Consider the following 24,508-nt stretch of genomic DNA (forward strand, 5'->3'; position numbering starts at 1 on the left):
TTCAGCAGTGCATCTAGTTTCTGTTCTAGTCAGTTCTGTTCTCGAGAAAATTCATGTATTCTGTTTTCAGTATTCCAGGTAGTATTCTGTTCGAACTGTTATTTTAAATATTCTTCATGTATTTTAATGTCGTGGTATGAATGTGAAGTAATTATCGTGTTCATTGTGTATTGTATTGTGTCTAGATTACAGTTCAGTCATGCCCTTATTCTCGAAATTACGTCAGTTAAAAACTAGAAAAGGTCTGCTAGAAGCAGCAGTTCCTGTCCCGCCTAGGGACAGTCCAGGTCATTTTATGTATCAGAAGCATGGCATAAGTGCCATATTATATCTAGATTTATGGGTAGAGTATACCAAAGAGTTAGAGGAAAAGTATAGCTGGCCCGTATCAGGTACGTGGGATGCCGAGTGCATCATGAGAGTAGAAGAAGCATTATGGAAAAAGAAAGCCAGACAGTCACAGAAAGATGCCATCGAGTTATGGCGCAAAGAATCTCATAAAAGAACCGAAAAAGAAATCAGAAAGTCAGAACTAAGTAGAGAATCCTTGGAACGAGCCCAAGAAAGGGAACTAATCGAGATAGGTGAACGAGTTAAAACAGAACAGTCAGACAGACAGAGGCATGCCCTCATCAAGGGTATGTATCCTCTTCTTGCCGAGGGCTTGCCAAAAGCAACCCCGGAGGCATCCAGTAATTTTCCGCCACCACTAGTTCCGACTAAGCTACGTCACAAACCGACCGCAGCTGATATTTTCATCTCGTCCTATTTGGACGACACAGTCCCGGAATATGCAAATCCTGTTCCGCCAGTCCCTGTAAATCAGGCAATTCCTGCTCCCCCAGACACCGGGGCACCTCTTGCAGTACCTGCTACGGTACCCCCGGTCCAGCCTACATTTCAATTTCCCGCCGCGCTGGTACGAAGAGTATCAGTCGACGATTCCAGTTTAGGGGCCGCAGGAGGAGGTCCTCCTGGTACCCCGCCACCGCACCAACGTAGAACGTTGGCCGAGTTACATGAATGTGCGTTACAGCGTACGCCCAAATTTAAGTCCGTTGCAGAAATCCGACGAGCTCTCACTGAATGCCGCTATGATCCAGTTGCAGGTGATGATAGTACAGTAATATATTCCATCCGTGTAAGACGGGTGACCGGGTATTTAGACACCCTACCAGATATGAAAGGAGATCTAGACAGAATATATTGTTTCATCCGTACAGGGGATGATCCAGAAAGTATTGGCGAAGCCATGTCTCAAAGGAAAGCTGAGATCCAGCTCATGATATTAAAGTTTCTGATTAATTGTCTAATAAGAGAACAAGATTACCCGACTAAAGATCAGGCCGAAATGAAAATTCTGACAAGGTGGAGTGATAATATAGCCGAGGGTAAACACAAGACTATCAGTAGTATAGAGAGTATGTACAAGAAAATTCGTAAGGAAATACTAAAGTTACACGAGCAACGTAAAGCAGCACAAGTAAGCGAGAAAGAAAATGACTCTACTGAAGAGGTAGAGGACGAGAATCCCACTAGAATAGCGTATGTAGGAAAATCTAGATTTCCAGATCGCCATTTGCGCCTAGAACACAAGTCAGTTTTACATCATCCAGCACCAGAACAAGGTTCTCTGGAACAAGTATTTCAAGCTACCGATCACATTCTGAAATCACGAATCGGTTATAGTGAATTAAGTACTATGCATGAACAAGAACTAGCCCGATCAGCAGTCCGATGGATTACTGATTCTACCACTTTTCCAGACGAAATAGTGGCACAAATGTTCCTGAAATTGCCCCCAGCCGAGCAGCGATTGGTGGGTATGTATATGATCCAGCACCTCATTACATTGTATGAGGGTCAACATTCTGATCCAGGTCCGTTACACGATGTCCTGAACGAGTTACTCCAGTATAGATGGAAAGGTTTAGGTACCGATTTAATTAGTGTCATTCTAGAACAGCGCCACAAATATAGTATGTTTTTGAACCCGCATTTTGTTCATGTCTCACCTCCAGAAAGTAAACCGTTTTACATAGACAGACAGAATCCGTTACGAGAAGTACACCCAGTTAGGACAACAGATGGTGAAATGCAACGAGTGTTTGTTTACACTCCGATTACAAAGATGGAACTCTTAGAGATGAAAAAGTTAATTCCCTGTCATGATAAAGATCCAGCAGGGTTCCACCGAGAATTAAAGGACATGCTCCGTATGGGAGAATACACGTATCCAGATATAATTAAAATGTTAAAAGTCCTGTTGCCCGCAGGGGTATATGAAAAACTCAAGGAAAAAGATTGGGAGGTGGGAGAGAAAAAGATCGATTGGGCAGTCCTAGAAGCTGAAGACAAGATACGAGTACCAGGTACCGGTCTAGGAGAAAAATGTAAAGAATTACCAGAACTGTTAATACAAGTTTTGCCAAGATTATTAGCCACTAAAAAGGAAGACTGGGATGCAATCTCAGCCTGTAAACAGAAACAAGACGAAGACACTAGTGATTTTTATTCTAGATTCGAGAAATGTTTTAGTATCAACAGTGGCCTCAAGACAAGTAGCGAGTCATACCCTCATCTTTTTGTTACTAAATTAGTCGAGAATTCAAGTCCACAAGTTAAGAATCGAGTTTTGAAAGTCGAAAGTACCTGGCAAGCTAATACCCCGTCCCAGATGTTACAGATGCTCCAATACCACCAGAATAGAATCAGAGAAGAACAAGATCATGAAAGGAAACGTATGAAAGACACGAAAATGAAAGTACTGGTTGCACAATCTATTCCACAAGACAGTCAGAAGAGGGGTACGAATCAAGTCAGTCATCCTGCAGTTCCCGTTAAAGGGACCTGCAATTATTGTAAACAGCCAGGTCATTTTATAAACGAGTGTGCAGTTCTGAAACACAACATAGCTACTGGTAAGACTAAAGAAAGACCACGTCCGCCTAGACAAGAACAAGTTTCACAGACTTCTCAGCCACAGAATGCACAACAGACAGTTCCAGTACCGCAGCCTATTGCTGCAACACAGCATGTTACACAGCAGATGTACCAGTATGCACAGTCTGAGTATCCAGAGTATCAGCCATATTCATGAAACAGCCTAGAGAGGGAGGTAGGCTTGCCTCTCATCGAGATACCTGTAGATCAAGAGGGTCCCTATGTTCATAGTCAAGTATTAGGGAAAGACAGAAAGTTTTTGATTGATACAGGGGCAAGTAGGACCACCATCAGTCACGCCGAAGTTCCAGGGGCTCCGCTCTCAGGCTCAAGAAATGTTTCCCTTGGATTTTCAGGAAAGCCTATTATAAACGAGATATCTAAGCCAGTTACTCTAGAAGTAGGTCCATTGTCCCGCACTACTGATCTGTTACTTACAAAGTCATGTCCAGAAAATCTGTTAGGCATTAAGACACTGAAAGAATTAGGTGCAGTCATATGCTGTTCCCCAGAGGGAATACGATTGTTCCTACGTGACTTCAAGGGTCACTATGTATTACGAGATTTTGATCCGAGATTGTCTAATGTTCCGCAGCATCTATGGGCACAAGGTCCAACTGATGTTGGTTATATGCAAATCACACCCCATCGTGTGACTCTCAAGCCAGGTGTAGTGTTACCACGGATCAGGCAGTACAGATTGCCACCTGAGGCTGTAGCAGCCTTATCCAAAATTATTGACGAGCTCATCGCTCAAGGAGTAGTTGTAGAAACTGACTCCAATGTATGTAATTCTCCGATCATTCCAGTCATGAAACGTACTGATCCAAATGCACCCCCAGTATATCGATTAGTGATTGATCTCCGAGAGCTTAATAAATGTATTATTCCCCAGTACCCAGTTGTCCCAGATATCTCTTCCCTATTGACAGCCATTGATTCTGAAGCCTCATTTTTTTCAGTCATAGACCTCAAGAACGCATTTTTTAGTGTCCCCATTCATCCAGACAGCCAGTTTCTTTTCGTTTTTTGTTTAAATGGAAGGAGCTATATGTTCACACGAGCTCCTCAAGGTTTCACAGAAAGTCCTAGTATTTACAGTCAAGCACTTAAGAGACAACTAGACAATATTCACATGCCAACTGACACTGCCCTGCTCCAGTATGTCGATGATCTACTGATCACAGCCCGTTCTGAACGTGCTTGCGAGCGAGCATCCCTTACAGTCTTGTATTTCCTTGCCGAGATGGGGCACAAGGTGTCCCCTTCTAAGCTTCAATTCTGTGTCCAGCAAGTGATCTACTTAGGCCACTTACTGTCCAAGAGGGGTAGGCAGTTGACACCCGACCGTATCCAGTTAATAGCGAGTCTTCCTCAGCCCAAGACCCAGAAGGAGGTACGTGCTTTTATCGGCCTTACTTCTTACTGCAGACAATGGATTCCTCAGTATGCATTTCTAGCTAAACCACTGATACAGTTAACGACACAGGAGGCAGCCGTATCGACTGTCCTCCCTTGGACATCTGAACATACACTTAGTTTTAATGAATTAAAGAAAGCTCTATGCCAAGCTCCAGTTCTAGCTACACCGAACTACAGTAAGCCTTTTACACTTTTTGTCACTGAACGCGAAGGTACAGCATTATCTGTTCTCACACAAGATCAAGCAGGACAATACAAGCCCTGTGCTTATTTTTCGAGCACATTAGATCCTGTAGCCCAGGCTCTGCCTGCGTGCCTCAAGTCAGTTGCAGCCACAGCACTAGCTATCAGACAAAGTGATTCCATAGTATTAGGACATTCCTTGACAGTACAAGTCCCACACTCCGTGGAAGTTCTTTTAAACCGAACACAGACTCAGCACTTGACAATTGCACGTTTAACAGGTTATGAACTGACACTGTTCCAGCCACACATAGAAATCAGACGCTGCAACGTTCTAAATCCTGCTACACTGTTACCGTCAGTTAATTCAAATCCTGCCACACACGACTGTGTGGAAGTAGTTAATATTATGACTAAGCCAAGACAAGATCTGACAGATATTCCATTACCAGATCCAGACCTGACACTTTATGTGGATGGTTCATGTATGAGAACAAGTACAGGAGAATTAGTAGCCGCGTATGCAGTGACTACTGACACTGAAGTTATAGAAACACACCGTATTGACACCCTGTCTGCTCAAGCAGCAGAGCTAGTTGCTCTGACTCAAGCCTGCATACACGCCAAGAACCTGAAAGTTAATGTTTACACAGATTCACGTTACGCATTTGGAGTCGTACACGACTTCGGAGTGCTCTGGCAGGAGAGAGGTTTCATGACTTCTCATGGAACCAAGATTCAGCATGGTCTCCTTATTCAAGCTCTGTTAGATGCCATACACTTACCGACATCCATTGCTATCATGAAATGCAAAGCACATACGAAAGTTACTGACACTATTTCTCAAGGTAATGATCTAGCAGATCGCACAGCCAAGCTTACAGCACAGACACCAGACATTCCAGTTAATAAGACACCGACATACACTCCAGATCCAACTACCTGTATGACAGTTAAGGACCCCACTCAAGATGTCATAGATATCCAGTTACATGCTACTCCCGATGAAATCAAGAAATGGTCCGAACAAGGAGGGGTCCAGACAGATCAGGGATGGGTAACGAAGGGTAAAGCCACATGGTTTCTCCCCGACTCCATGGTTCAAGTCATTATCAATACCGCACATAGTCCAGCACATTTAGGAGAAAAAGCTATGTTAGACAGTATCCAGAACATTTGGTTCAACAAGCATTTACGAGCTGCAGCCAAGCAGAAAGTCCGTACCTGTATGATATGTTGTCAGTTTAATCCAGGTAAAAGTGTTCCGGTGGAACAAGGTGGATTCCAGCCCCCTGACCACCCTTTTGAAGTCCTCCAGATGGATTATATTCAGATGGAGCGATGTCGAGGTTTCAAGTATGTCCTTGTAGTGGTATGCGCTTTGTCCAGGTGGACAGAGGCATATCCAGTACCAGATTACACAGCCGCGACCACTGCCAAGCAGTTGGTTCGTGAATTCTTCCCCCGCTACGGACTCCCTAGAGTCGTATATTCTGACAACGGCCAGCCATTCTCATCCGAGTTGATGAAACATGTTTCCCTTTTGTTAGGGTACCAGTGGAAGTTCCATTGTGTACGCCATCCAGAAGCAGCCGGTCTCGTAGAGAGACATAATCAGACCCTGAAAATCCGAATTGCAAAAGTATGTAAAGAGAAAGGTGTGGACTGGCTAGTAGCTCTGCCAGTTGCCTTATTTTATATGCGCATGGTCGCACATTCCAGATCAGGTCTGTCCCCTTATGAGGTCGTATTCGGCCGCCCCCCTAACATGTGGGGTACACCTAGACCTCGAAGTATTACCGATGTTTCAAGTAATATGCTGACAGATTACCTAGCTTCCTTGATGTCTGCCCTCAACTCTTGTCGTTCACAGGTTGCTGCCGCATTTCCAGACAATACCGAGGTGGCACCGCATGAAATCGTTCCCGGATGCATGGTTTTGGTCAGGAACTTTGATCGTTCAAGCCCGCTGGAGCCCCGCTGGAAGGAACCCCGACAGGTCATCCTGGCCACCCGTACTGCCGTCAAGCTGGAAGGCAGGAAGGGCTGGGTCCATTTGTCACATGTGAAAAGATTTTTTGGATTGAAACCTGTTTCAAAGAACATTTCCGAGGATCTTAAAGACTGCCAAAGTACTATTCTTAAGGACTGTCCCGCAAAAGACATTGCTACGAACCCTTCCCTGTTAGAGAAAACTCCTCAACAGGAGTATAAGCTTAAACTAAGGTCTAGTAAAATAAGTCAGCCAGTTTGATTGTCTAAGTCCTCCCCTAGGTGAAACGGTTAGACCGGTTTCTGACATGTATATAATAGACCCCCACAGAGAGAGAGTTAGTGAGAACTCTAGAAGTTGCACTATTATTTTATGTTTTCTGCTATATTTCAGCATTATGATTTCCTGCACCAGTTATGCATTTTATTTGTATTTTTCAGTTTCTCATGTAAATAAGTCTGCTAATGTTACAGTAGAGCACACGTTTAGTGATCTGCCTCCTCATGAACTCTCATATCGTCTTGCTATGCGTAATAACTCTTTTATCCGCATGTTACATTATTCACACCAGACCAACAAGGCCACAAATTGTTGGGTGTGTGGTCGACTCCCCCCTTTCCAGACACCGAAGGGAGTTCTGCCACTCTTTCCTTATCCATTTTCACATAACGGTTCGTGTGGAGCATGGTCCACGTTAACGTCATCCTCAACAGATATGTCTTTTCTGAACAGTACATGTTTCCCAGACAAGCAAGGTCTTCCCCACAGAACAGGGTTAGATCTAGAGAATGAAGTTTATAATCTAGGTAATTATTCTTCGAATTTCATGGTCCTGAATGTTCAGTCTGATTCTACTCCAGACTTACCTGCCATGTCAGTACTACCAGTCAAAGGTGAATTATGTGTCCGAAATAATGGTTCCGTACATGTAGGCCATAGTGATTGTACTACTATTGTCAAGTATAGTGACAGTAGGAAATCTATTTTCAAAGCTTCACGTCATTCTTATTTTGTTTGTGGTCAGACCGCATATGTTCGTCTGCCCCTCGATTGGGAGGGTACATGTTACATTGCCTTCCTACTGCCACCAGTTTTCCTAGCCCCACCTGACTATCATAGGAATTCCCATCTAGTACATACTAGACACAAGAGAAATCTCCCGATTGTCGATTATACTGAAACTGCTCTAGAACAATACATAGATATCAATAAAGGTGTCTTCCCCTACTTAGGTACTGTTGTAAATAGTAAACTGATACGTAGATTAACCAGAACACTTGAAGCAGTAGTGATTGAGACTACTTCTGCTCTAGGTAACTTAACCGAAGAACAATCCTTTATGAGAATTGTCGTGCTCCAGAATCGTCTCGTCCTTGACGTCATACTGGCCGATAGGGGCGGGGCCTGTAGAGTCATCGGATCTAGTTGCTGCATTTTCATTCCTAATAACGCGCCGTCTGTTTATTCAGCTATTACCAGACTCCATAAAATTGCCCATATGTTGCACCAAGATCCAGGCACCTGGACATGGTCCGGTTGGTTCTGGAATATAATTTCCGCCTGGGGATGGAAAGTATTGTCATTGCTGGGTATTGCAGTAGCGATCATATTCAGTTGCTGCCTCTGTTTACAATGTGGCCCTGCGATTTGCGGCATTTGTGCTACATCATGTGTTTCTAGTCCCAAGTCCCGTCCTAAATCCAGTTCCAAGAAAATTCGAGACAAGCAAATGATACTGTATGAAATGATAGATGGTATCATGAATATTGATGTTTCCTGATGGAAACGTAGTGACAAGGAGGGAATGTGGAAAAGTAAATATTGCCATGTTCTGTGTCCCTACGAGTCCTCCATCTTATGTTATGTGTGCATGATTAAATATGCATATGTATCCCCCATGTTTGATTAAAGACGCAATTACAGTTGTGTCCATCACTAGTATGCCAGTTTCCAGTTCTCGTGAAAGCTACGAGTATCAGGCCTATGTAAAGTTACGTTGCCACGTTTCTCAGTGTGCACGTTATTTCATTGTAAAGTCCCCGTTTCTAGGCCTCAAAAGGGCCCGGACACCAGATTCAGCTCCTGTCTCCTGAGTCCTCGCTGAGGAGCGATACAGCCCCCACCTGTATCCTCGACCCTTCACTTACTTCCTGCCTCACAGTGCCCGGCTCAGCCTGGCTCTGCCTACGAGTCTGCCAAGAGTATGTTATGATTCTAGTTATCAGTCCAGCCCTCCTTCTCTGCATTCCTAAGCTACTGAATCGCATCAATAGTTTCCGTCATTGTCTAGCCTTTACGTCTCCATGTAAGAGAAAATACTGCATTTAATGGTCATTTAATATTCTTCATCACGCACTACATGTGGAATAATGCATGCACCATTCTTAGAGTCTGTTAGCCTTTACCCCGATAACTTTTGGATTCTATCAACATGTTCTCTAAACATCAGATACTAGATACTGTTTAGGTACATGTCGCCCTGACTCTCCAGACTTCAGTCTCTGCTCCCAGCACAGAGTTCATAGCCCCCAGCTTCTCCTAGTAACACGTCATTGTCAGTTTACGCGCACCATTAGGTTAGAGGTCCCGGCTCCTTAGGTAGCCCCCTCCATGTTTCCGCCCCATTTATGACATATTCTGTTACGTTTACATCACATGTCTATGTATACGCCCCTGTTACACCCATTTTCACCCTTATCTTTCGCGACTGCTATTGACCACACCCACTGCTCCGCCTACCGTAATTCATTGTAATGTAACTATTTTAGTATATATATTTGTGCACTGTTATTAAATGTTGCGCCGATTCTGATCCTGCCCCCGGCAGCGCTGCCATCCTGTTCCCGTGCAGGTTGTCCTATTCCTGTCCTTTATGCTGTATTAAACCTGCAAACTCCTACTACCTCGAATCTTGACTCTTATTTATTGAGCTATCTGTTATTCATTTATCCATTCAAAAATAGAGGTATTATTTATTTATTTACCACAGCATTCAAACCTGAGTGTAGCATTCCATAACAGCATCTAGGATGAGCAGTCCCCCCTCTTGCCAGATCAAAGTCCAAATGGTGAGATATAAAAGTACAATTCTAATTCAACAATTAGAAAAAAATGAAATGAGAAGTTAATCGTTGTCGCTTAACCCAGGTTCGGAGAGGTGACCAGCGAGTGACTTATTTGCATTTTTCTTTCCTGCCACATGTTTAGTGAACTTCAACGCCGATTTTGCATCTGTGAACAGAACCTTCGTGAGTCACCTTGAGTTCTGCAGGGTAAAGTAGGGTATAGGGGATCTTAGCCTGCATCTGAATATGCTTCACGGGTAGGAATTCCCTGTGGGCCATGAAGTCTGGGTAGAAGGAAATGGAATTTCCTTTGTAGTCGATCGTTCCCTACTGTATTGTTTGTCTCAATATCGAGTCGCGTTCTTGATAGTTTAACAACTTAGCTAAGATTGGCTTGGGCATTTCTCCGATCGGTGGCCTAGGGCCCAGCGCCCAGTGTGCGCTCTCAACCGCAAACACCGCAGACAGAGATCATGCAGAAGTTCAACAACGTAGATCTCAATTTTGACAATGGCAGTTGTCTCGGGAATTCTGGTTATACGGCGGTTGTTCTGCCAAGATCTGGCCTCCAAATCATCATTCTTTTCCCTAATAAGAGTGAGAACCTTGTCCATCTGCAACAATTGCTCCCTGGTTTCCACTTGAATCTCATGATTTTCGGAGCTACGATTCTCGAGCATGTCTAGCCAGGTCTCATGCGTATCCACTTGTTTTTTAACCGCATCAATTTGGGATGTGAGGACATCCAGCTTGGTATCTATTGTTTTCAGGCTAGAACTCATTTCTAAAAGTAACACGTGCAGGTCATCCCCTTGTTCCTCTGATTGAGGCATTGATTGGCGATCGGTATCCACCTCACCCCTCAGCCTCCGTTAGCCTTGTGTGCCTTTTATTTTTGAATGTGAGTTTGGGCTGTTTTGCATCCTGTTTACCCATAGTGCCAAGTGAAGCGTATAGTCAACACCTATGCTGGACCTATGTGTTGCAGTTCCAGGAGATTACACGTCCTGAGAGCCAGTCACCCAGAGCCTATTGTGACTAGACCAAAGCTACTTTGTGCACAGTTGAGACACAGTGAGCAGATATGCTACTTGACTGTCCAGCGACCAACAGGTGCAGGTCCTGTGGCCGGTGTGCTTATAGTGCAACAAGTGTCCGCCAACCTCAGTGCCCCTCCTGCTTATCCGCGGCACCAGTGCGTGTGTTGTAAGGTTGGGCTGCAGACCGGCAGTGTTTGCCCCATGTGGGACACCACAGCTCCTGGGCTCACCCCCCCCCCGAGGGAGCCTGCTGCAGACAAAGAGCTCCAGGTGCTGCATGCCCCCTACTACGGGCAGCACCACAAGGACTTCCTGGGACTGCACTCTGGGATCATCTCATTGTGCACCCTGAAGCATGCACGAGAAAGGTACGGGCAAAGTGAAGGGCCGCTTACCTGGATACTTCCACCGAGCCTCGAGCCACCACAGCGTCCCTCGCATACATTGCAGATCAGACCGTGTCTGACTCCAAGATGGTGGTTCAGCTTTCGTGTCGCCCGGAGGCCCGGTCGCAGTCCGCCGGAGACAGTGGATTTGTGGCTAGAATTGACCCTCCAGGCGGTGCTGTCACCGCTCGAATTTGGTACAAAGACGCCCAGGCCTGACACCGACCTGGATATCACCGGGGATCTCAGAGCGCTCTGCTCATCAGGCACAGGGTGTGCAGCATGGCGGGCAGGACTCCCCCACCGAACGCCTCAAAGTTGGTCGCTCTGCCTGTTGCAGGCCCGGGATGCAGGTCAGTCATGTTGCTGTCTCGTCTGCATTGCCCAGAGGCTCTTTGTCACAGCAATAGCTCTCCGGATGGTAGGATTATAGAAGGATTATAACACGGCCGGCGGAGCTCGCTTAACATCTCACAACTCAGTAAGGCCATGCCCCCCCCCCCAGCTTTTGGTGACTTTAATATATACACTGAGAAACCTTTTTGGATTACCTAAAATCTTATATAAACCCCAGTGAAAAGGTGTGCCATATAGTGCAGATGTTATGTTATGTTATGTTAATTGTATTTTTAAAGCACAGCAGTTACCCGTGGGTGTTCTGGCGCTAATCACTTATCCTGAAGGCTAGATTATGGAGGCAATGAGGTTTATTCAGCAAAAAGCCAGGTCTTTAAGCCCTTCCTGAAGGCTGGAAGATCCTTGGCATTCAATAGGTGGAACGGAATGGCACTCCATGCTTTCGCTACAACAACGGCAAAGCTTCAGCCACCCCACAGAATTTCTTTGTGTGTGGCACTGAGATCAGCTTGGCCCCTAGTGAGAGAACTGATCTTTTCTGTGTATACCACTGGAACTGCCGTTTTAAAAAGTCTGGGCCCGTATCTTGAAGAGCCTTAAAAACCACACAGAGCGATTTAAAACACATACGACTCCTTACAGGGAGCCAGTGCAGTTTCTTTATTTCCTTGGAGATGGGAGCAAATTTGGATGTACAAGTGAGGAGTCTAGCAGCAGCATTTTTTAGCAATTGCAATTTATTCATAAAATTTTGTTGGATATTCAAATACTAGCTATTGCAATAGTCCAGCCTCAACAGTACCAGTGCTGTGACCACTGTTTTACGGCTACCCGAGGGTAGGAATGGCAATACTTTCTTGACAGCTCTGAGCACATAGGCTGTTGTTGACATTTACTTGCTCCCCAAAGGTAAGCCTCTCATTGACTTTTACTCCCAAGTTTTTTATCTTCTTAGAAGGTTGCGGGAGAGAGACCATCTAATCAGGACACCAACTCGGTGTCCAAAAATTGGTCTCTTTTCCAAACAATAAAACTTCAGTTTTACCTCAATAAAGCTTTAGACAATTCTCTGTCATTCATCTACCAATTGATTCTAGGCAGGCTTGGAAGCATTTATTCCTACCCATCTCCTAGCCAGGTAACAGCGACTCCACAATTTGGGTGTCATCAACATACGAGGTGAGACCAAACCCAAATGATCTGATAATGGGGACCTGGGATGAGACGTACACATTAAAAAGGGTCAGACTCAAGGAGGACCCCTGAGGAACCCCACAAGGTAATGACAGCGGTTTGGACTGGTAGTCACCAAGAGCAACAATTTGTCTTCTGTTGAGCAGAAAGGATCTAAACAGATCCCAGACTTTGGCATGGATCCCACATTCCTTTAAACGGTCCATCAAGATGTCATGATGGACCGTGTCAAAGGCCGAGAACAGATCCAGTAGGATCAGGGCAGCACTTCCGACATGATCCACAACCTCTCTGATCTCTTCCGTGGCCTTAATGAGAGCGGGCTCGGTACTATGTCCCCCTCTGAAGCCACACTGGGAGGGGTCCAGGGCTTGTGTTGCAGCTAAGAAGGTACTGAGTTGTGTGTTCATGATTTTTTCAACCAGTTTAGCTGGAAGCGGAAGATGCAAAATCTAGTGAAAGTTATTAGGGTCCTTAGGGTCTAGGCTTGACTTCTTTAGAAGGGGAAAAATGGAGGCCAATTTCCAGCATATCAGAAAATGCACTGTTTCAAACATGTTGGTAAAAATGGACGCCAATTGACAACAATAGTGGAGTGGATGCTTTGGTCAACTGGAAACTCTTCACACATAGGACACAGAATAATAACGTAGAAGAGAACGTGCTTTGAGTATTGGATATGCAATTAACCAAATTTGCAGATCATATCTCACATGGGTTCTTGACTGCAAATACCTAAGAATTTGTGAGTATTAATCGGAATTTCATAACAAGGTGAATTCTATGATCTTAAAAAGCTATCTTGGCATTCTTTAAAATGTAGTGATGACATTGTTTGGTGATATTAAACCACTAGAACATCAGACCCTCTTTTAGTATTTATGAGATGGTATTAAATGTTGTCTACTATGTGCACTATCTCCAAATAGTTATGCAACTAGAACTGAATGTGACATTCATTCAAAATTACCTGGAAAAACGATGCTTTTTATAGTGTACATTATTAGTCGAGTTAATAAATGAACCATCGAAGCAATGGTTTTGCCTTGCCTAGTCAATGTCCTGTCCAAGTGGTCAGCAGTCTGGAATAAAAAGAAAAGGGAGAAACGGAAAACACAGATTTATTGTTTTGGACTATAATGGTTTATGTTAATTTCCTCTGGTATACCCAAATATGTACACAGGTTCTTTAATGGTACTATTCTCACCATAGAACAGTGTTTTGCAAACTGTGGTTCGTGATCCACTGATGGGTCGACAACCGAAGTTTGGTGGGTCATACAAGTTCAAGCAATAAAAAGGCCTTTAAATTCTGTATTCTTTTTGTCACATTTGCTGTGCATCAAAGACAGGGGTCGAATATTTGGCTATGTCTTCTGACAAATTGCTGCTTATTTTGTTAACATGCAGGTTAGGGTTTACAAAGTCCTCTCAAATTCACATCAAAGGGAGAAAAGTAAAATTAATTATTTGACAATCTTGTTGGGTTACAGGAAGTATGACAGAAGAGGCTATAGTAAGATAACTACTTGTAATACAAAAAAAATGTAAACCTGTAAACTAACTGTATACATTCAGGAGTTAGGAAAGCAAAAATGAAGTAAATTGTTCGTAATTCTGAAGTGTGACCAAAACAAATATTTCAATGGGATAAAAACAAATCAAGAAACTTTTACTTTGTGATGCACAAATAATAAATATGCACTGAAACACAAGCACACATTATCATTTGTGTGCAATATAGTCTTATCAGTAAAACTGCATGCATGTGAAATTTAGTGGCCACTTCAAGGAAAATGTGCTTTATATAAATGACAGTGCACTACTACACAATGCCTCTATTATATTGAAAAACACCAACTCAGGTCCACTAAAGCTAGGTGGGGTGCCAATATTGACTTTCTAAAAATTAGGTTGTGGCTCTAAAAAGTTTGGAAAGCACTGCTATATAACATTAAAACTATTAACTGAAAGGAAAGACAAAGTAGGTAATCCACTTCGCATTGTACTTTCAGGCTTTAGACTAACTTATCTTCTGCAGTGATCTCTTCCTAATTAGCAAACCATTCATAGACAAATATCCTCACTGGTGCACTCAACTTTTCATCCATGGGCAGTGCAAAAATGAGTGCCATTCAGTTGAGTAAAAAAATTATATATATATTCCGTAAGTCCAAAAAATCACCAGGTAGATGTGCGCTTTACAAACACACAAGTTATTTAACACCCAAACTACCATAGGCTGGAGAGAGAGAATGTGTGGTAACTCAACAATGCAGAATGCTTGATGCTTTAACTAGGCCCTTCTCCATGCAGCTTTTGTTGACTTTAATTATACACTGCAAAACCTTTCTGAATTACCTAAAATCTTACATAAACCCCTGTGCCAAGATGTGCAACGCAGTGCAGATTATCAAACTAGTTTTGGGAATCTGAGTCTGTAGTTCACAGCTTTCCAAACTGTGTGGCGCGACACATTACTGTGCCGCGCCCCATATGTAGGTGTGTCGCGAGATGCTATCTGACGTCTGCCGACAATCAGCAGAGCCGGGCTGCAGGGGCTCTTAGAAGGGGTGAAACAATAACAAAGCCCTATTAACATGCACAGGTCTTTAACGACCTGTGAAGTGCTCGGGTGCGGCTGTAAGCGTGCCCGGGATGCCACACACGACGACGGGGGGATCTTGAAGCCCTTTCGGAGGCAGGAATATCCACAGGTGGACTGCTCTGAAGCTGAATAGAACGAAGATTGCTCTGCTCTCTGGAGTTTCTATGGCAGAGTGCTGTAGGTGATGTAATGCTTGTCCACTCGAACAATGATCTGTTTTGCCTTCCCACCTTCAGTCAGCCACATTTTTTTGGGCAGAGCAGCCTTAAACTTCTGCGTAGAATATGAAAGGACTCTACTTTTCGCCTTTCAAATGTATTTTAAATGCACAGCAATATAGGAGAATCACCAGACCATTTAGTTAATCAGTGGTGACTGCAGTGAGTTTCCAACAAGCGTGCCTTTAACGGGGGTAATCCGGTGTGCCTGGTGTATTTTTAGCACCACAATCAGTCGTAAATAAGCCCCAACTATTGTAAAAAAAAATCCAATTGTACTTTTCCGAAAGTCACAGACGCTGAATAGCTCTTACCCTTGAAAATCGAGCATGCAGCAACATTAAACAAAGTTAATTGTATTTGTTTTCTCTTGTTCAAGGTGAAGGTGATATGCAGGCATTTTTTTTTAGCTTAGCTCTCTTATTTTAAACAAATCCCCTGGTAGCACATATGTCTTCAAGTTGTGTGGTACCTTTTCATCGCCCGAGCCTTTTGTCAAATCGACCATAATGTAACAACATCATATCAGAGATGGGTCTGTCTAATCTCATTACTCATTCATCAACATGCGGTCAGCTGAATCAAGATCGAACAGTGCCAAAAAAGAGAAGCAAAAAGCCTTCTCCACTGCAGCGACGCTAGGCTTAGCATATTTTACCTGCTATTGTAGTTTCTTTTTGACAGGTGCAGATATTTTCTTAGCCTCCTGGATTACCAATGTAAAATCTGGTTACATGGAGATGTTCAGATCTTGAGGCGTCAGTGCTCCATTTTCTCTGGTCATATGCATGGTGACATCTTTATCTCTTTAATTCAGGTGGCAGTCCGCAAGTATTGGTTGTTGCTTTACCTTGGCACAGGAGTTTGTGCTAACATTCTGTGGACTTTTTTAGTAATGAAAATAACGGAGAAATTCCATCCAAATAAGTCCAGTAGGATATTTTCAACACGTTTCAACCTCCCACATATTGGTAGACTCTGGCAGCCCTAAAAGGGGACTATATTTCACCTGGATCATAACGACCATAGGGAATATAGTAATCCGAGTGCTAGGGTGGGGTGTGTGAGGGGGTTTGTGTGGGGGGGTTGTGTGTGCGTGTGCGGTGGGTGTATGTCTGTGGGGTGGTGTGTCTGTGGGGTGGTGTGTCTGTGGGGTGGTGTGTGTGGGGCCCGAACCCACCATAGGTGGTTTGGGCTCACTCGCTGCGCTTCCTTGCGTTACCGTGTCCCTGAAATTTGTTTCACAAAAAGGTGTGTCACCAACATGAAAAGTTTGGAAAGCTGTGCTGTAGTTGTTTGACATTGACACTGAGTGAAAAGAGATATCATTCCTAGTCATCATTAATCAAGATATTCAATAACATAAGACGTAATAAAATCAGACTTTTAATCAATTTCCCTTATTCATTCAGCACATTATCCCAACCTGAGGGCCTTACACTTTAGAGGAGTCGTAGTCCCAAGTATTGTCCTTGGAGAAAGTTCAGATTCAGTACATAATTGAATTAACAGTTGAGGGAGCCTGAGGAAGTCTTATTGTGTGCTGCCAGAAACAGTTTTAGATTTAAGTTGGTGATTCCTTAAATTTATACTCAACTCAAGAGTGGTATTAGCAAGAGCTTGAGGTTGAAGGCAATGACTGCGTTCTAGAGTCGTACAATGGTTCATCCTTATATTACAGTTATAATTCACTGCAGAAAATATGGCATCCTTCAGTATGTTTTTCGAGGAAGGTACACTTTCTAATTGAAAACAATAGTCGAGTGGATGCTTTGGTCAACTGGAAACTGTTCACACATATAACACAGAATAACGTAGAAGAGAATGTACTTTGAGTACTGGATATCCTGTTAAACACATTTGGAGATAATTTCTCACATGGGTTCTTGACTACAAGTACCTGAGAATTTGTGAGCATTAATCAGACTTTAATAACAAGTTAAATGCTATAATCTTAAAATGCTATCTTGGCATTCTTTAAAATGTAGTGATGACTTTGTCTGGATTTATTAAACCACTTGAACATCAGAAACTCTTTTAGTATTTATGAGATGGTATTAAATGATATCTACTATGTGCACTATCTCCAAATAGTTATGCAACGAGAAATTTGTTGTTGATTTTAATGTGACTTTCATTCAAAATTACCTGGAAAAATCACTCTTTTGATGATGTGCTTTATTATTACAGTTAATAAATGAACCATTGAAGCAATGGTTTTGCCTTGCATAGTCAATGTCCTTTCCAAGTCGTCAGCAGTCTGGAATAAAAAAAAAGTGAGAAACAGAAAACACAGATTTATTGTTTTGGGCTATAATGGTTTATATTCATTTCATCTGTCATACTCAAATATGTACACAGGTTCTTTGGTGGTACCATTCTCACCATAGAAAAGTGTTTTGCAAACTGTGGTTCGTGACCCACTGGTTGGTCGCCAGCCGATGTTGGTGAGTCATAAAACTACAAGCAATAAAAAGGTCTTTAAATTCTGTTTTCTTTTTGCCACATTTGCTGTGCATTAAAGACAGAGGTCAAATATTTGGCTATGTCTTTTGACAAATTCCTGCTTGTTTTGTGAACATGAGGATTGGGGTTTACAAAGTCCTCTCAATTTCATGTCAGAGAGAGAAAAGTAAAATTAATTATTTGACAATCTTAGTTGGGTACAGGGAGTATGAAAGAAGAGACTATAGTGAGATAATTACTTGTAATACACAAAAAAGTTTTTAACCTGTAAATTAACTGTATACATTCAGCAGTTAGGAAAGCAAAAATGAAGTACATTTTTGGTCATTCTGAAGTGTGACAGAAACAAATATTTCAATTGGATAAAAAAAATCAAGAAACATTTACTTTGTGATGCACAAATAATAAATATTCACTGAAACACGTGCACACATTATCATTTATGTGCGATAAAGTCTTATCGGTAAAACTGTATGCATGTGAAATGTAGTGGCCACTTCAAAGGAAAATATGCTTTATATAAATGACAGTGCACTACCACACAATGCTTCAATTATATTGAAAAACACCAACTCATGTCCATTAAAGCTAGGTGGGGTGCCAATATTGACCTTCTAAAAATTAGGTTGTGGTTCTAAAATGTTTGGAAAGCAGGGGTATATACCATTAAAACTATTAACTTAAAGGAAAGACAAAGTAGGTAATCCACTTCGCATTGTACTTTCAGGCTTTAGACTAACTTATCTTCTGCAGTGATCTCTTCCTAATTAGCACACCATTCATAGACAAATATCCTCACTGGTGCACTCAACTTTTCATCCATAGGCAGTGCAAAAATGAGTGCCATTCAGTTGAGTAAAAAAATTATATATATATTCCATAAGTCCAAAAAATCATCAGGTAGATGTGCGCTTTACAAACACACAAGTTATTTAACACCCAAACTACCATAGGCTGGAGAGAGAGAATGTGTGGTAGCTCAACAATGCAGAATGCTTGATGCTTTAACTAGGCCCTTCTTCGTGCAGCTTTTGTTGACTTTAATTATACACTGCAAAACCGTTCTGAATTACCTAAAATCTTACATAAACCCCTGTGCCAAGATGTGCAACGCAGTGCAGAATATAAAACTAGTTTTGGGAATCTGAGTCTCTAGTTGTTTGACATTGACACTGAGTGAAAAGAGATATAATTCCTAGTCATCATTAATCAAGATATTCAATCACATAAGACGTATTAAAATGAGACTTTTAATCAATTTCCCTAATTCATTCAGCACATTATCCCAACCTGAGGGCCTTACACTTTAGAGGAGTCGTAGTCCCAAGTAGTGTCCTTGGAGAAAGTTCAGGTTCAGTACATAATTGAATTATCAGTTGAGGGAGCCTGAGGAAGTCTTATTGTGTGCTGCCAGAAACAGTTTTAGATTTAAGTTGGTGATTCCTTAAAATTATACTCAACTCAAGAGTGGTATTAGCAAGAGCTTGAGGTTGAAGGCAATGACTGTGTTCTAGAGTCGTACAATGGTTCATCCTTATATTACAGTTATAATTCACTGCAGAAAATATGGCATCCTTCAGTATGTTTTTCGAGGAAGGTACACTTTCTAATTGAAAACAATAGTCGAGTGGATGCTTTGGTCAACTGGAAACTGTTCACACATATGACACAGAATAACGTAGAAGAGAATGTACTTTGAGTACTGGATATGCTGTTAAACACATTTGGAGATTATTTCTCACATGGGTTCTTGACTACAAGTACCTGAGAATTTGTGAGCATTAATCAGACTTTAATAACAAGTTAAATGCTATAATCTTAAATTGCTATCTTGGCATTCTTTAAAATGTAGTGATGACTTTGTCTGGATTTATTAAACCACTTGAACATCAGACTCTCTTTTAGTATTTATGAGATGGTATTAAATGATATCTACTATGTGCACTATCTCCAAATAGTTATGCAACTAGAAATTTGTTGTTGATTTTAATGTGACTTTCATTCAAAATTACCTGGAAAAATCACTCTTTTGATGATGTGCTTTATTATTACAGTTAATAAATGAACCATTGAAGCAATGGTTTTGCCATGCATAGTCAATGTCCTTTCCAAGTCGTCAGCAGTCTGGAATAAAAAAAAAAAGGTAGAAACAGAAAACACAGATTTATTGTTTTGGGCTATAATGGTTTATATTCATTTCATCTGCCATACTCAAATATGTACACAGGTTCTTTGGTGGTACCATTCTCACCATAGAAAAGTGTTTTGCAAACTGTGGTTCGTGACCCACTGGTTGGTCGCCAGCCGATGTTGGTGAATCATAAAACTACAAGCAATAAAAAGGTCTTTAAATTCGGTTTTCATTTTGCCACTTTTGCTGTGCATTAAAGACAGAGGTCAAATATTTGGCTATGTCTTTTGACAAAATCCTGCTTATTTTGTGAACATGAGGTGGGGTTTACAAAGTCCTCTCAATTTCATGTCAGAGAGAGAAAAGTAAAATTAATTATTTGACAATATTAGTGGGGTACAGGGAGTATGAAAGAAGAGACTATAGTGAGATAATTACTTGTAATACACAAAAAAGATGTTAACCTGTAAATTAACTGTATACATTCAGCAGTTAGGAAAGCAAAAATGAAGTACATTTTTGGTCATTCTGAAGTGTGACAGAAACAAATATTTCAATTGGATAAAAGAAATCAAGAAACGTTTACTTTGTGATGCACAAATAATAAATATTCACTGAAAAACGAGTACACATTATCATTTATGTGCGATAAAGTCTTATCAGTAAAACTGTATGCATGTGAAATGTAGTGGCCACTTCAAAGGAAAATATGCTTTATATAAAGACAGTGCACTACCACACCATGCTTCAATTATATTGAAAAACACCAACTCATGTCCATTAAAGCTAGGTGGGGTGCAAATATTAACTTTCTAAAAATTAGGTTGTGGCTCTAAAAAGTTTGGAAAGCAGGGGTATATAACATTAAAACTATTAACTGAAAGGAAAGACAAAGTAGGTAATCCACTTCGCATTGTACTTTCAGGCTTTAGACTAACTTATCTTCTGCAGTGATCTCTTCCTAATTAGCACACCATTCATAGACAAATATCGTCACTGGTGCACTCAACTTTTCATCCATGGGCAGTGCAAAAATGAGTGCCATTCAGTTGAGTAAAAAAAAATATATATATATATTCTATAAGTCCAACAAATCCCCAGTTAGATGTGCACTTTACAATCACCCAAGTTATTTAACACCCAAACCACCATGTGCTGGAGAGAGAGAATGTGTGGCAGCTAAACAATGCAGAATGCTTGATGATTTAACTAGGCCCTTCTCCATGCAGCTTTTGTTGACTTTAATTATACACTGCAAAACCTTTCTGAATTACCTAAAATCTTTCATAAACCCCTGTGCAAAGGTGTGCAACGCAGTTCTGATTATCAAACTAGTTTTGGGAATCAGAGTCTGTAGTTGTTTGACATTGACACTGAGTGAAAAGAGATATAATTCCTAGTAATCATTAATCAAGATATTCAATCACATAAGATGTATTAAAATGAGACTTTTAATCAATTTCCCTTATTCATTGAGCACATTAATCCTAACCTGAGTGCCTTATTCTTCAGAGGAGCCGTAGTCCCAAGTATTTCCTTGGAGAACGTTCCAATTCAGTACATCATTGTATTAATAGTTGAGGGAGCCTGAGGAAGTCTTATTGTGTGCTGCCTTAACCAGTTTTAGATTTAAGTTAGTGATTCTTTAAAACTATACTTAACTGTCCCCGTCTGTTGTCTGGCTGCTTGGTGGGCGCAGCGCTGTGCCGGGTGGGCTTTGATACGTGCACTAGTAACGGGTTGACACTTGGTGATTGGTGATCACTTGTGGGGCTGGGGGCAATGTGATAGACTTCCCCCCCAGCATATTTTCGAATCTGGGTGCAGCAAATGAATTGATGATTGTAGTGAGTGAATGGTCCGAGGGGCACAGAGACCACCGCTAATGACCGCCGCAGGCTGATGGGTTCCCAAAATCATTTGCAGTTTCTGACTTTGTTGCATGAGAAAAGGTTTCCTCGTGGAGCCCTGCCTGACACCAAAATGGTGCCCGCACTGGGAGCTGTCTTCTTCTTCGTTCTGTCACTGCATCTTTGGGATCACAGGTGCTACGGTAGGCTGGACACCCCTTTCCAGGACTGGGACTATTATTCTCTGGCGGCCGAGGTCTAGGATACTGACACTAACTACCTGTTGCCTGACCTTAGTATGGCCACCAGTGTACAGTACAGTCCCCTGCCTGACGCCAAGATGGCTTCCATAGTGGTCCCCCCACATCGTTTTACTTCCCTGAGACAACAATTGGACATTGACCAGACCTTGAACCTATCCCCTAACCTGCTTGCACATCAGGACTTGGAACCTGCGGAACATTCCCCTGACTGTGGAGAACAGGTGATTTGGCTGATGCCCGGTGGAGCTACCAGATCGTTAAAGAGGAGATGGGTTGTGGTCTTCCCCCCACTGCTGTCACCTACCGAGCCGGACCTTGGGCAGATTTTCCGATCTTCTCTACGTCCTATCTTCCTCCTACCCCTTTACCCTATCCCCTTACCCTTACTTGCTCCACTCCTCATGTAAAGCTCTCTGATTCCTTCTGGTCTAGCCAGCGCTATATAATAACTCATTAATTAAATATCATCCCATTTAGTACTCTTTCCCTCTTTGTCTTCTTTCCTAGCTCCTTGCCCCTCTCCCCTGAATCTCTCCCTTTGCCTGCTACTCTGCCTAGCCCCCTGTCTTTTGTTCCCTTTGACTAAGCACTCCTTCTCCTCTTGTTGGGGAAAGATCCAATATTTATACTCTAGAGTCTCAGCGCACCCGCTGAGAGAGTCCACTGCACCAAGGGAGCCACTCACAGCTGAGGTATGGTATGGCACACCTTGCCAAAGCACGCCCTCTCCCCTTTTTAGGTAAGGATCTAGTATGTAGGCCTTGCAGTCCCAGAGACCCCTCTGATAGAGTCCACTGCGTAATGGGAGCCTCTCACAACAGAGATAGGGTAGTGATACCACTTCCCCTGGGATCACAGCTTACTGGACTTTGGAAGTTGCTTTGACTCGTCTACTGGTATGTGTCCCCGTCGTCCTTCCCCTCCTCTTTCCATGTGGTATCTCTCACCCACCCCTCCTCTTTCCCACCTTTATTGTCTGCCTACTTCCCCTGCTCCTACACCCCTCCCCTGAATCATTCCTCTTGTCTGCTTTTCCCCTTACGTATTTGTCCTTATTGTTTATCTAGACCTTACAAGTAACTATGTTGCCATGTACTTTTAACTTTGTAACCTTTGTAATCGTTGTAACTTGTAACTTTGACCTGATACTCATGTAAAGCACTCTGATACCTCCGCGTCAAAACCAGTACTATATAAAACCTTTAAAGTAAATAAATAAACTCAATAGAGTATTAGCAAGAGCTTGTGGTTGAAGGCAATCACTGTGTTCTAGAGTTGTACAATGGTTCATCCTTACATTACAGTTATAATTCACTGCAGAGAATATGCCATCCTTCAGTGTCTTTTTCGAGGAAGGTACACTTTCTAATTGAACACAATAGTGGAGTGGAAGCTTTGGTCAACTGGAAACTGTTCACACATATAACACAGAATAACGTAGAAGAGAATGTACTTTGAGTACTGGATATGCTGTTAACCACATTTGGGGATAATTTCTCACATGGATTCTTGACTATAACTCCCTGAGAATTTGTGAGCATTAATCAGACTTTAATAACAAGGTAAATGCTATAATCTTATAATGCTAGCTTGGCATTCTTTAAAACGTAGTGATGACTTTGTCTGGAGTTATTAAACCTCTAGAACATCAGACCCTCTTTTAATATTGATGAGATGGTATTAAATGATATCTACTATGTGCACTATCTCCAAATAGTTATGCAACTAGAAAGTTGCTGTTAATTTTAATGTGACATTCTTTCAAAATTACCTGCAAAAATCACTCTTTTGATTATGTACTTTATTATAGCAGTTAATAAATGAACCAATGGTTTTGCCTTGCATAGTCAACGTCCTGTCCAAGTCGTCAGCAGCCTGGAATAAAACATATGGGAGAAACAGAAAACACAGATTTATTGGTTTGGATTTTAATGGTTTATATTTTCATTTCCTCTGTTATACTGAAATATGCAGACAGGTTCTTTAGTGGTACCATTCTCACCATAGAAAGGTGTTTCTCAAACTGTGGTTGTTGACCCACTGGTAGGTCGCTAGCCGATGTTGGTGGGTCATAAAAGTACAAGCAATAAAAAGGCTTTTAAATTCTGATTTCATTTTGTCACATTTGCTGTGCATCAAAGACGGATGTCAAATATTTGGCTGTGTCTTTTGACAAATTCCTGCTTATTTTGTGAAAATGAGGATTGGGGTTTACAAAGTCCTCACAATTTCATGTCAGAGAGAGAAAAGTAAAATTAATTATTTGACAATCTTAGTGGGGTACAGGGAGTATGAAAGAAGAGACTATAGTGAGATAATTACTTCTAATACACAAAAAAGATGTTAACCTGTAAATTAACTGTATACATTCAGCAGTTAGGAAAGCAAA

Source organism: Lissotriton helveticus, chromosome 10 (genome assembly GCF_964261635.1).
Source record: "Lissotriton helveticus chromosome 10, aLisHel1.1, whole genome shotgun sequence".
Classification (NCBI taxonomy): domain Eukaryota; kingdom Metazoa; phylum Chordata; class Amphibia; order Caudata; family Salamandridae; genus Lissotriton; species Lissotriton helveticus.